The sequence below is a fragment of the Eurosta solidaginis genome, chromosome 3, assembly GCF_040869045.1.
Source record: "Eurosta solidaginis isolate ZX-2024a chromosome 3, ASM4086904v1, whole genome shotgun sequence".
Lineage (NCBI taxonomy): Eukaryota > Metazoa > Arthropoda > Insecta > Diptera > Tephritidae > Eurosta > Eurosta solidaginis.
In genome coordinates, this window is record NC_090321.1 from 41,334,495 (window position 1) to 41,348,159 (window position 13,665).

The 13,665-nt window shown below is 37.7% G+C and overlaps 1 protein-coding gene across 5 annotated transcripts in view; it reads left to right on the forward strand.

Moving 5' to 3' along the window:
- Positions 1-13,665, forward strand: part of LOC137243612 (ecdysone receptor-like) — a 641,164-nt gene that overhangs the window by 58,738 nt on the left and 568,761 nt on the right. Inside the window, exon 1 of one of the 5 annotated variants that reach the window (XM_067771487.1) lies at positions 12,912-13,253. The exons of 1 other annotated variant lie outside the window; for it this stretch is intronic. The gene's annotated coding sequence lies outside the window, so the exon portion shown is untranslated. Of the gene's footprint in view, positions 1-12,911; positions 13,254-13,665 lie in introns of those variants that run through there. 3 more of the 5 variants (XM_067771484.1, XM_067771486.1, XM_067771485.1) reach the window with 3 other exon arrangements.

The following is a 13,665-nucleotide window of genomic DNA, read 5'->3' on the forward strand; positions in this document are numbered from 1 at the left end:
GATGTAAATAACTCGACAGGGATGTGTGTACAAGATCCCAGAAGAATTGTCAAGGGTTGATATTTGACTTTTCCGGAAGTATATCATACCTAAGTATATAACCAGCGTCGTTGTTTGTTAATGTGGCACAGCCAACGGTAAAAATGTTAAAGTGGGATGTTTGTAATGATTGGGACAGCGGAATAAAATATCTCAACAGTATTTGGCTCGGTTTTTTATACCGACGCGGAACGGCATCTGCGAGGCCAATGAAAACTCGCTGAGTAGCTTTTCAATGCAGAAATACACTTGCAATTTAGCCCATGACCTTCGTATCTGGACAGTGCGCCTAACTGGAAAAGAAGCTACTGTCTCATATGCCGGCACGGCAGGTACTTTATAATGCTTATAATACTACACTAGAGCTCCACTGTCGTATTTGTTTTGCTTGGTATTTGTTTTGTTCTCCTTGTAGCGATAAAGACACTCCCCGAATATTTTGGGAAGCATTATCGATGATGATGGTCCGTTGCCGGTATGTTCGGGAAATAGTGGTGCTACGGTACTAGCCCGATCGTCTGGGGAACGATTCGATATGACCACGTCGAATCTTAGTGGCCTCGGGAATTTAGTAGTCTTTTACGACAAACATCACTATGAACGAACGAATCTCCTAATTCAGGGTGTTAAGCGGTTGAGGGGGTATTTTCGGTTATATTTGAACGGAGCTTTCCGAAGTTTTTTATTCCCACCGCCGAAGCTGGAAGTATGAGAAGGAAAAAGCGATAGCGTTGCGAGCTGCGAAAGAGAAATTCGCTATCAGCGATTATTCGGACGCGGATGGCGAGAAAAGTGTGCAGTCAGTGCGTCCGGTAAAGGAACGTTCTGCCAGCTTGAACTAATGTTTTGGGCGGAAACCAGACAAGGATTTTAGGGAAGCACTCTCACAATACCAGGCAGCACTTTGGTTCAGTGGTCTACTCAACCGACCGCGAAAGTGAGCGCTTGGCATGGGCCCGTGAGAAGTGGAAGAATCTCGAAGTCCCACAACCTCGAGAAAAGCTAACAAGAGTGACAGAAACTACACCTTTATATCTACAAAGCAGAGCGAAGTCTAATTGATTAATTTGATTTACCACTTTCAATCCTCTACCAATTTAGCCTTCATAGAAGGACGCGCAGCTTAATACTGTGCAGTATACAAAGAATAATAACATATTAAATGAAGTTCTAACCCTTCCTAGACATTCTCCTTGTGTATAAAGATGTGCACCAAACCAGCATTGCATGCACAACTTAAAATCGTGCACGGTGCAACCCTCGTCGCAAAACATATTTTCTTCTCATATAATTATTTTTGCATCTTTGTTAATGATGTTGATAGGCATTTGACGGAACCTGCCCCAATATGCAATGAATTAGGGTTATCATTTTTTATTTTACGTCGCACATTTACATTCTTACCAAAGTAATGCGAAAACTCATTGAGAACATTACGAACATTTTAAGATTGAGTAGGCGAATGAGAAAAATTGTTTTGCTACCACCATCTTCCTTTATGAAGGGAATCTTCTCGTATTTATTTGGGGGTTTCTTTCTTTTATTTCATTGAAAGTTTTCATAATTTGCGGAAAGGGTATCTCAATAAGTTAGGCGAGATCTTTTCGGAGAATATACATATGTATATATTACAACAACATACAATGTAACGTGTGAACAACAGTGCTACAAAGTCTAGCTTCGAACAGAATACCAACATTTTCATAGGAAAGTGAAAGATCGCGGTTGTCGAGAAGCTCAGGAGCATTTCGATTATTTCGAGATTCGATAATGTCATGAGATGCCGAGTACTCGTTTTCTCTATAAAAATTAGAATACTATGAACCATGATCCAACTATATGGTTGGCTTATCTCTACAGCAACAACATACCTTCGTTCAGATTGTCAGAATCTGTGTGATGGTGTTAGATGTATGGAATGGAATGAAAACATAAAACTTAGCAGTTTTTGTGTGTTGTAAGAAAATGTTGTCAATCTGATGATTTCATTTTGAGTTTGCCATCTTCTTTTAAGAATCCCTACTCCAGAGAAATGAAAAAAATAAAATCAGCTGATGAGATGATCCAACCGTATAGTTAAGCCACGACTATGAACAAAATTATATAAATATATTTTGAGTGAAGTATCATTGCAAATGCAATAAAAGTAAAAAAAAACCACAAGTAAAACAAAAAAACAGCGACTAATTGAATATAGAGAAGCTCGCGAGATTTACGAGCATTTCGAGATACGAGAATCTCGCGAGAAGACGAGTTCTAGATTTCTCGGGTCTCGAAATTTGAGGTTGTGTTCGGAGATTATATTGTAACGAATTTTGGGGTGTTCCGATAATTATGCACCTTCTACTAATGTTCGAGTCGCTGAACTGTCGAATAAATAACTCCAATATTCATTATTGCAAAATGGTCTCTCTTTAGACTACTTTGGGAGTAGTACTTGACAATTATATTTCACAACTAATAGCGTCTTTAAATCAAACTAATTAGCTATTCCTCAGCTTGCGCTGCTTTTATACTCTATGTTGCCTCGTTCGCATATTTCTCCTAAGGTCTATACTATTCACGAACATGGAACAGTTGTATCGCATACTTGGTTAGTTAGCTATATGTATATGTGTATGTATGAGTAACAACGTCTTCACCTCTAGCTGCTGGTTATGTGTGTGGAATATTCTTCGTTGCCTTGTACATAAGAGTAGCTGCTTGCTGTTTTTGTTGTTGTGCTTATTTACTAACAGCATAGTGATGTCAACATTCGCCACAATATCATATTTAAACATCACCAGATGCGTCATTTGGGGTGAAAAATTCCAAATGTGACACATTTCCTCGTATAAATTGCATTTCGTCCCATTTTGCATGCAAATGCAATCCACACATCCGATCCACTCACGCTTTTGACATTTTCTCACTAATATTACATTTTCACTGACCCCAAAAGCATATTTCCGAATGTGTCATTTTAAAGCGTTATAAGAGTTACAAATGCAGTTTCCACTAGTGGTAATGAGGTAAGCGCTTTCAAATGACTCATTTGAAAGTACGCATTTGAGGCCAGTGTAAACGTAATATTAGTTTTTACGAAATGATAATTGAAAATTTTTGCTCATCTGAGCATAATGCTTGTTCTATCTGCTTTTTTTGGAAGGCTATTCGGCTGCTTTGTACTATTTTGGTACAAAATACTGTAGTAGCTGTAGTACTGCTTTTGGCGGATAACTTTTGAACGGATCTAAAAACTTGACTTCCATGTTTGGATTCTTAATATTGATATAACTACGCGTTTTCGGATACCGCATTATACGCCTCCTGTAAAATTTTCGATTTGTCACATATAATTCACTATATAGTTCATACGAAATTGCCCAAAAAAAATTTACCATCACAGCAACTCACATCTAAAATTCCTCACCGGTCAGCCCAGCAATTTTGACACTTATTTCAGTGTCAAACCCGCGTTTAACCACGTTCCAAACTGGTTAAACATTTCGGTCGGTGCCAAACGGCACTGTGTTAGAAAGAGAAGGAAACAAACATATCTTACTTGTAAACCTATACTAGGGGTATAGAGACGGTTTGGGGAATATTTTGAATAAGGTGCCACGATTTTCCAACTTTTGTTGATTTGTAGGGGTAGAGGGGTCCTAAAAATCACAAAATTATCATCCGCAGCTCTAGGAAACTCTTAAAAAAAAAAATAAATGTAAGGCGCGATAACCTCCGAAGAGATCTAAGGCCGAGCTTCTCTTCCAATTTGCGTCGTGCTCCTCTTGATTTTTCCCTACAAATTGGCCGGACGGGACCTACATGTTTTATGCCGACTCCGAACGGCATCTGCAAGGCAGATGAGTTTTCACTGACAGCTTTTCATGGCAGAAATACAATCGGAGCGCTTGCCAGACACTGCCGAGGGGCGACCCCGCTTAGAAAAATTTTCTTCTAATTGAAAAATCTTATTTCTAAAATTTTGATGTTGCTTTGCCCGGGAGTTGAACCCAGGGCATACGGTGTGATAGGCGGAGCACGCTACCATCACACCACGGTGGCCGCTAGGAAACTCTTAGTTTATGAAATATAACCTTTTTAATTTCCAAATTTAGTTAAATTTCAATCTAAGTTCTGCACTTAAAATTCGGGTCGCACATGTCGATAGCGGTATCAAAAGACGCGTATTCTCTGAATAATTTGAAATTAATGTATTTAATTGGAACAAGTGCAGAATACATACATTTGTCAAAAAATAAAAAAAAACAATAAAAAATCGGACTTTATAGAGATTTTTATGCTGATTCCAACGGTAATTCTGCGTAGAACACCTTTCTGCATAGGCGGCCTTCGGCCGCGCTTATAAAAAATAACCCTGGCTACGCCATGCCAAGTCCGGGTGTGTGGTATAACCGTGGCTACCGCCACGGTGATGTCCTTCTGCGTAGTACACCCTTCTGCGCAGCACCCCAAATAATATTAGACTACAAATTATTAAAAGTGTTTTACAAAAACAAAACACTTTGATAGTGTATATTTGTTTGCATTTATGTCGACGTGCCACCACCTTATAATGTTCTACCAAGATAAAAAGATATTGTTGCGGAGCTGGCAACACTATTCACCACCTTCATTTGTTTTCGTTTGTTTAATTGCAACAACGAAAAAAGCGACAATAGTACCGACGTGTTTTCCGCGAATAACTTTTAAACGAGATAAAAAAAATATAGTTTCTGCTTTTGGATTCTGTATCTTGACGCAAATACGCGTCTTTTGATGCCGCTATCGACATGTGCGACCTGAATTTTAAGTGCAGGACTTAAGTTGAAATTTTACTAAATTAAAAAGCTTATATTTCATAAACTAAGAGTTTCCTAGTGCTGCGGATGATAATTTTGTGATTTTTAGGACCCCCGCTTCCCCTATAAATCAACAAAAGTTTGAAAATCGTGGCACCTTATATAAAATCCAACCCGACGGTTTTTCTAGAGTTTTATTGTAGTATAGTTAATTTAATAAAACAAGACAACAGAAGAATTGGTGTGAAATAATAAAAAAAAAACAAAAAAGAGCTGCAATTGATCATTTGATCTAGTCATGTAACTGCAATTACCCCTGCACAAGCTTTTACAACAATCTGGCAACTTAACCACAGTCTCAAGAAATTTTGCATCTCAACTTCCTCTTACTACTTTGCGCTCTTCAACATGACATAAACATACCCACAAAAACAATTTTTATTTACACATCGGTGTCGTCTTCCTCTCTTTCTTACCTTATCTGTGTGTACTTCTAATTCTCCACAACTTTTTTTCTTTTTAATTTTCTTTAATAATATTTTGTAATTTTGATTTCCTCCAACACTGCTTTTTATCGTATATTCTCCTATGGTTTAGCTTGTTTGCATCACTATCACATAACGTCCCGCAAGCTGTTGCTTTATAAATAGCCGGTACAAAAGCTTTAAGGCAGCAAACTGAAACTGGTTTTACTTCCCTTCTGCGTTCTTCGCCAGCTCTTTCACGGCCCACTATTGTGCTCATGTTTGTACATACATATTTGCATGTGCATATGTATATGTTGGCGCTCTGAAGCTTGCCTAATTATCGAGAGGGAATAGTGGTGTGGGAATTTGGGAACGCTGACTCGTGGCGGAGCAATGTAGGTGTGGGCCGAAAATCAGCTGATTGGTACTTTTTTCATCTTTTTTTTGACATTTTAACTTCTGGGGTAGTACGATTTTGACATATAATCAGTGAGTTCCAAAAACATAATAATAATTGTAAATACTATGGAATGTGTGTGTTTGATTGAATGTATTTTACCCTGCCGCCACCTTGTATGGTTTCACCATAGGTAGGTAGGTGAAATGGATGTGATCCGGGTCGCCCAAGTAGCTATTAAAAACCTACGGAATGTTACGGTCAATGTATTACAACCAGCCTGAGTTGTTGATAAAATTAAGAATATTCGGCATTGCTATCTCAGATAAACCTCTGAGGTCTTCTAGAAACGGGGTTCCAAGAACCTTAGCCGGGCTCTAGCTAGAGCCGGGCATTTACACATAAATTGTTCTAGTGTCTCCCTGGCATTTGGATCTTCTGCAGTAGTCGTTATACGGAATGCCCATCTTTTCCGCATGCGTACCTACTGCCCAATGACCGGTGCAGACTGCTATCAGTTTGCGTGTGTTAGCCCTGGATTTGCTCAGAAGACTTCTGGTCCTCTTTCCATCATAGGTTGGCCATACTCTGACTAATATTTGCCAAACCCATATGAAGAGAGACTCACAACAGCATTCTGGATAAGACAAGTGTGATATCTTCAGCATAGACGTCATAGATTAGCATGGTCTCTTCCTGTATCTCTCTCTAATACTTACAGACAGACTAACTTCTCAACATATATGCTTCTATCAATCACGTTTAAAAAAATTTAGGTCCACTGCCGACGCGCTAATTGGGTCTTATCAGTGTTCTTCAGACATCGGTCAGAGTTCCACCAAATACGAAAAAAAAAAATAATAATAATAATCTAGAGAGGTCTTATTATTTTTTGCGATGGGTGAAACATACCTTATTGATTCGGTGGTCATAAACTGGTGTACCGGGCCTCATATCAGCGACCGAGTACCAAAATTGTTCAGACACGGCACAGATTTCTGTGAATTTTCACTTCGTTGAAAAAAAGGATCGCCTACCTCCTGAATCAGTTTCCATCCAGTATTTGGCCAGATGCTGAAATTTGTCATAGTAGAACGGCTTCAGGACATTACTTGGAGTGTTAGGTAGGAGAGATAATATAGTTTCAGCAAGTGTTAGAATGTCGAGCAGCCTGGACTACAATTGGGTTTGCTCCTATCAAATACCTCGGCTGGCCGTGGTAAAAATCCGCATTTAATTCTACAATTAATGTGAGGTGTGATTTAGACTCAAGTAGTATTGGCAATTGCTGCAAAATAGATCGTGATGCCAAATGGAAGGTATTAACACATCTGACTTTGAGATCTTACCGGATACTTTAAATCTTGCACCCACTAGAGGCGAAGTCCTTAAAATTCGCTGTAATTTGCTAACTAGAAAAGATCGTTCGGAAGGTTTAGTAATGGCTGTGGTTGATATTCAAATGCGGCGCAGTTTAATTAACTCGTTGATTAGTTACTTTGCCGAACCGGGGCACAAAATAAAGTTGCACCCTAGCAGGATGTTAGACAAGTCCACCTTCAATTGGAGTCAAAGTACTGGCACTCTAGCCACTAATGACAACTTCATCCATGAAACCATTGAGTGTCGAAGACGGTAGGTACTAACTTTAAATACATCAGTTTTCGTCCGCTAGAAAATTAGCAAATGAAACACTGAAACCTAACCGATGATATTCCACTTTTATTGTTGTAGCGATAAAAACACTCCACGAAGGATTTTGGGAGTATTATCGTATCTTATATATTATTTCTAATTGCTGTTTCTATGTGCAGGTCCCTTTTTCGCTCTTTTGGAATCCAAATCTATAAAAAAAAAATCTTTGGTTTTAAAGATGGGGATTCGTGCTATTAGCGAGCATTGGGCATTATTAGTCGTAGTGCTATTGTTTGGCTATATTTTATTTATTTTTTTTTCGGACGTTGTGGCAGCGCACTGCCCTCAAGTGGCCCGATGAAACCAGGCTAATCCTGTTATTTTTTTTTTTTTTTTTTTTTATGTTTTTTAATTCATACATAGTTTTTTCTTTTTTTTTTGTATCCTAATTCTTATTTATGTTTTATTTATAATTTACACTTTTTTTTGTTACCGAGTTTTTGAGAGGCAGTGGCTTCTTAAGCGCCGAGATCTAAAATCGCTCAGCTACAGAGAAACTTATCAGCTGAGAAATATAGATTCACAAAATACAATAGATTAAAAGTATAAATATAATTTTTTAATTATTAAGAGAAGATAGCACCGTTTTTTTTTATGGCAAAGATCAATTATTCTCGAGTGGAAGTTATAATCTTCACACAAACATAGAAAAGGTTCGTTTAGTTGGAAATTGCTTCTGCATTGTTTAAGAATTATAGGTTTATAATGCATTGAAACTCGGTATGGAACATTCAAGTTTACTTCGTTCAAAAGAAATGGGCTTGAAATCGATCCATTTAAAAATCTAGCCATAAATAGTAAACCTAGCATTTCTCTACGACTTGCAAAGGTGGGAAGATTTATTAGTTTTAAACGATTAGTGTAAGGAGGAAGATTATACGGAGAGTCCCATTAAATAATTCTCAAGGCGAAAAGTAAAAACTGTTTTTGAAGTAATTCTAGTCTATCCACATGAACTTGATAACGCGGATTTCAAATTATTGATTCATATTCTAATATCGGCCTCACCAATGATGTAAAAAGGGTTTTTGTAACGTAAGGATCACTAAACTCTTTTACCCATCTTTTCACAAATGCCAAAACTCCTCTTGCTTTTGTTTGCTGGGTTTGAGCTGTTTTGGTCGATATGTATAAAGAAAAAACCAATTTATTTAATAATTTGGGAAAAATTTAAACAACGTGACATCAGGACGGACAAGGCGACAGCTGTTTCGATTATATCTTGTAAATCTCTTCTTCTCCCGGGAGTGGGAGTCGAACTCGCACTCCTACGATAGTTGAAATGGTTGTAAACGCATTCAGCTACGTCATGCCTGTTGTAAAGTTTTTCCCAAGTAAAAAAATTTAAATCCGCCTGGAGTACAGAACCTTCTTCAACCGACGCGTATGACTTAAAAAGTTTTACGTCGTCGGCATACATTAAAATTTTAGAATATTTTATAGTTGTGGAAATATCGTTTATAAAGAGGAAAAACAGAATAGGACCGAGATGGCTGCCCTGAGGCACACCGGAGGGAACATCGATTACATTCGAACAAATGTTTCTAAAAATGACTCTCGGAGTTTTACCGCAAAGATAGGAGGAGATCCAGCGAGTTAGGCCAGGTTGAAAGCCAAGCAATTCGAGTTTATAAACAAGTAATGAGTGGCGTACTTTGTCGAATGCTTTGCTGAAATCAGTGTATATAACGTCGGTATGATGATTTTTTCTAAACCCATTAAAGACGTGAGTTGTAAATTCAAGCAAATTGGTTTTGGTTGATTTGGCTCTACAAAAGCCATGCTGAGAACTATCTATCAATGTAGAAATCGAAAATGTACGGGATTAGTAACGATTGCTTTGAAAAACTTAGGGATAGCGGAGAGCTTTGCTATTCCACGATAGTTTTCAATAGACGACTTGCTTCCTTTTTTATGGAGTGGGATAAGAAAAGATTCCTTCCAAGCCGTCGGGAAAATGCCATTTTTTAAAGAGAGGTTAAACAGATCAGTAAGGGGATGGTAAATGTATTCCGCACATTTTTTTAAGAAAACATATTGGGATCAAATCGGGACCGTATTTGAAGGATGCTTTTAGGGTCTTTAGATGTAATAGAACATCTTCAGGCAACAAATGTGGAGCATATATTGAGTTACTAGAATGGAGCTCATATGGATAATTTGTAGGTGACGAATCAACCACAGCAGAGTAATTAGAGTGATATAATTGAGCGAAGAAATTTGCAATCTCTTGATTGTTGCTGGAAATGCTATTTCTAAACTTCATGGCAGAAGGAAACCCGTTAGTTCTGCACTTAGAATTTACGAAATCATAAAAAGACTTGGGGTTGCAAATAATGTTTCTTTTAGTTTTACATATGTAAGCTTTATAACACTTTTTATTAAGTTCGAAATACTTGTGACAGAAAATACGGTACTGTGCATAATAAGAATGTAAACCGGTTCTCTTATATACTTTGAATAAACGTGTTTTCTTATTTTTTAAAGCTTTTAGCTCTTTAGTAAACCAGGCTTGCACTGGTTCAGTGTACGAGTATGTGCGTTTGGGCACATGTTTTTCAAATAAAGTATAAATGGTTTTATTAAAATGTAAAACGTTTTGCTCTACATCCTCTTTATACCGAGGCCACGTTATCTCAGAAAGCTCTTTATTTAAATTGTTAAAATTAGTTTTGGAAAAATCAAAGCACCTGGTAGAGACACGTGATTTGTTAGTGCAGCCGACTTCGTTGCTTTTGATTTCGTAAGTTATCTCAAGAGAAGAATGGTAAACGTCTTCTGGCAAAACAATAGGTTCACACCGATTTATAGAGAATTTAGATATGTCGTCAACAAATGCTAAGTCTAAGAATTTTCCATACTTTTTCGGAAATAAGTTGATCTGATTAAGGCAAAGATCAGTAATTCCATCCAAAAAGTCATTGTTATGCATCTTGGATGATACAGGGACAATATTGTGATCAACGGTATTCGAAGATATATGTGGCAGGTTAAAGTCGCCTAATACCATCATTGAGTCCGTGGGCTTTATCATCGAATTGCCTGTTTTGTAATTTGTTAAAAATAAATGATTGTGAGCACACAAAGAAATCTAATCAATTTGTACTATGGCACTATTGTAAACATTTGATTAGAACTAACACTGCATTACCGGCAGTTGCTACCATTCGCTAGATGGCAGCGCAAGATGTAAGTTTATAGATGTTTGATTGATAGAACAGCTGATTTCTGTTGATATCCGATATGATACTTTTATATTTGTTGCGCAAAATGCCCACGGGTTCGGCTCGTCTATGTTAATGGTCTTTTGTCGATTATAGATCCGGCACGTTCCGGTAACAAGCGCCATTAAGGTACAAGCCCGACCATTTCGGGAACGATTTAATATGACCACATTCCTTCAAAGTCATTCCGCCCCCAAAACCTCGGATTTTAAAGAAACAGGATTCGCCAATTGAATCATTTGGATATATTCTCTCACGACAGGCATACCTGCCCCAACACGCTGGGGTTCAACTCTACGTGTAATTTCTAATGAGTCAGATTGTAAAAAAGTTTAGGAGGAGTTATACACCTAACTATTACTCCCTCGTCCCCGACTGTGATAATATCTTCATACGTAACTTCTTTGATTTTTTTCTTTCTTACTGTAGTTACTGTTGCTCTTGATGTTGTTGTCGATGCTTTTTCGTAATTTGTTGTTGTTGCTGTCATTGTTACACATCATATCTCTCATTATATATGTATAGGTATATATTTTGTATGTTTATTTTGCGGTTTTAAGCTCTGTTTAATTTTCGTGTTACCAACATGCTATTGCCGTATAAGCAAAATAAACACTGCAATTTGTTGTTGTGATTATTGGTATTGTTGTGGTCTTTACGTTTTTGTATCACTGCTTGACTTTGTAACATACATTTTCTCAGCACCACTTGTTTTGTGGCCATTTCAGTTTTTAGCGCACGAGTAACGACTTTTCATTTTATTTGTTCTCCTTTTAGTGCATGCGAAATCCAACTGGTTTCTCTAACTGGCCTTACGTGTTGTGTCTTTTGAGCTTAGAAGTTCTAAACGTGGTTCACTTCGTTTCAGTAGTAGCAATGCTTCTTTTCTTCCTCACTGTATTATATGTATGGGTAAAGATGGACTAAGGTTGTTCGAAATTGCATACGATAGGTAGTACGTTTTTAAATCTAAGAAATGAACTTAGGGATATCTACATAAATTTGACTCTGGAAAGCTAAATTTTGCTTTGATATCAACCTTTTGAAGACCTTTCGTTATTACATAAAAACCAGTTTAGCGACCCCGAGCTCCGTGCACGAAATAATATTTACTGATTTGAAGAGAACTCTTGAACTTAAACTTACTGCATGAGATAGTGCTGTGATCTTAGAAGCGGTGTTATGTCAGAAATTCTGAACGCAGATATTACAGAGTCCATACACAAAAACTCGATTCGGTAACATATTGCTTTTTTGGAGAGAGGACGACAAAGCAAGGTAACGGGCATGGAGTTGGCTGTAGTCATTTCCCTTCCTCCTCGCGCTCTCGCCAATCAAGCGGACGACAAGAAATTTGTTGGTGGCAATTTGTATACGTGGAAACGGAACTCTCAGATACGAACGACCAGATAGTTATATGCGACTGGAAGGTTTTAGCTCTAGTTTGCTAGTTACAGATGAATATATTAGGTTCGGTGGAGTGGCCGCTATCTTGGTAGGAGAAGCTCACTTGGACAGCAAGGAGGTCTGCTGTGGTACCACATACGATATGGTTTGGTTACGGCTACCACTTCCACCTGAAAAACGCTGCAGTGACTGTTGAATCTGTGTTAGTTTTGACAAATTTTTTCTGATGAATTTTGGTTTTGTTTATTTCATAGATGTGACGCCAGTTCATAGAGAACGCAGATTATAAAGGAAATGCAACTTTTTCCGCTTCTACGTTGGCATTTATTTCGTTTATAAAGACAAAACAGCTGATTGCGACCTGGAGGTTGCCACCTTTCCACAATAAGCTAGCAAATATTTAACAGAACGTTGAGAAATTAAGTTGGATTTATCCTACCGAGAAAAATTTCCGGCTGTTGCGCAGTCCCAAATTACAGTTATAATAAACGCTCTTAATTTTTATTTTTTTTTTAATATTTTCTTTTTGGCATTAAAATTTAAACTTTCAATTTCATGTTGGCAATGCTGTATGCGCCACATAAAAGCGCTTGCGCTTTCAAGCACGTAAATAAAATAACAATAACAAACACATAGCTTGACATACTCTATTGCTGAGCAAACGATGAACAGCTGAAGAGAGTCACTGACAGAACTCTCGCGTTCGCTCTTATGACAAAAGGCAGCATTGTGTTGCAACACAGTAGCCACAGCGACAAAAGCAATTTGAATGACGGCAGCGCCTGTATGCGGCGCCAAACAAAATGTCAGAAATGCACAGTGTATGTGTGAATGGTTGTATGTGTGCAAGCGAATAAATGAAGCAAGCAAAGAGCAAATCTTAGTGAGCATAACCCAAATGGGCAGCTTGTATAGTTATTGTGACTGCGGCGAGCGATGGAAATGGGAACAAATAGCGTGCGTGTTTTGTTGTGCGGCGACGTTAAAGTGAAAAGAAAATTTCATTGTAAAAAATTATTATTAAACAAAACAAGTATATGAATTCAACATAAATTATTGTAAAAAGAATTGTTAAAAACGTGTAGTGTACAAACTAAAAAACGATGTGAATCGAAAACCGAATGTGGCGTGTGAAAAACTAATGAAAAATTTTGTGCTAAAGAAAAAGTGGAAATCAGTTTGATTTCTGCCTACATATATGTATGTATGTATGTATAAAAATAAAACAAGCATGAAAAAGGTGTGTGAATGTGTATGTGCTTGTTATAGGCCGCAGCAGTACAGCGCGGAATTTTTTTTTGGGTGTTGGAAAATGAAAGACAACAGCAGGCGCAGCCGAAAAGTGGGCAAATGCAGCCTTGTGATGGTTGCATTCATTAGCTCTTGAAGGGAAGGGAAAACGTAACGCTTGAAGTGTATTGAAGTACGAAAGTAAACGCGAATTCGACCAGGGACCGCAAATAAGGGTTAGGATGAAATTTTTTGATTGAAAAATCGCAATGAAAAAAATAGTGTGTTTAAACGCTATACTCTCGACCATAGCAAAAGGCAGTAATTTTCACTTACTGCCTTTTTGGAATTTTGATGCCATCATATTTCTGCGACACCAATTTACTTAAGATAAGAATTAATCATAAAAAATTTAAATTAAA